Below are 1,171 nucleotides of genomic sequence, written 5' to 3' on the forward strand. Positions count from 1 at the left end.
CCGCGCGCCGGGCTCGCCCCCTCCGCGCCGCACGCCCAGCTACCAGGGCCGCCCGGCCGCCGCGCAGCCCGGGCCCGGCGGGGGAGGTGCCGAGTGGCACATCGCGGGCGCCCGCCCGCCCCGCGCCGCCCGCTCACGCGCCGCCTCCCCGGCCCCCCTGCCCGGCCGCGGCAGCCATGGCCGCGCGCCTCCGCTCGCTCGCTCCCGGCCCGCCCGCCGCCCGCCGCCCGCCGCCGGGTAAAGTCTTAGGTTCAGGGAACAAAGCCTGGCTTGGTAGGGAGCTTTTCTCCCGCTCGCTCCGCGCTCATTCTCCCTCTTCCTTTTTCTTTCTATGGCTCTCGGTTGGCCCTCCTGAGCCCTCCATCTGCTTGCCCTTCGGTCTCGGCCCCGGGTCTCCGATTCGCCAGCCCCTTCCGCCCAGGTCTTCGTCTCTGCGACTGTTCTTCAACCCCAAGGAAACTTGGAGGTGGAGATAAGGGGAAGGGGAGCTAGAAGCAACGGGAGCGACGTGGGCTGCTCACCCCTCGGTGTGCGGGGGTCTTTTTGGGTGGCCGCTCGAGGGCTCTTCCCTCGGAGGCCTGTCTGGAGGGTAGACAGTGTTACACGCAGACATTTGTTCATTCAACAAATATTTATTGAATGCTTACTATGTGCAGTCGTTGAGATAGAGCAGTGAACAAACGGGTGTTCCTGCCCTCGGGGAGCTTCCGGTCCAGCTCACAGGCACACACGCACGCACAGGGACTCAGACTCCTCAGAAGCACGCCGAGGCACCCACAGACACACAGAGACTCACTCTTAGCTTCATCCAGCCACACTACCCTACCCTCCCAGAGGGGCACACCCCAGGTCCAGCCATTCAGGCGTGCTTAAAGACCCACGCGAGTTAGAGAGCCACTACTGCGGAAGTGCTCACGAACAACACATTTACACTTGAGCTCGATACATGTACACAAACACAAAACACAGACTCACACACAGCACCCCAAAGTATTAAAGTCCCTGAAATTGGGTCTGGGGAAGAAGTGAGGGGGCGTCGTCAACCCGAAGGCTTCATCCCCAAGGCCGGTGTGGGCAAGGGGGACGAAACCTGACCCCCCTACTTCCTAAAGGGGGGTGGACACCCGCAGGGACCAAAGGTCACACTCCCGCAGAGTAAGATGGGGTGGCG

The sequence above is a fragment of the Phocoena phocoena genome, chromosome 19, assembly GCF_963924675.1.
Source record: "Phocoena phocoena chromosome 19, mPhoPho1.1, whole genome shotgun sequence".
Lineage (NCBI taxonomy): Eukaryota > Metazoa > Chordata > Mammalia > Artiodactyla > Phocoenidae > Phocoena > Phocoena phocoena.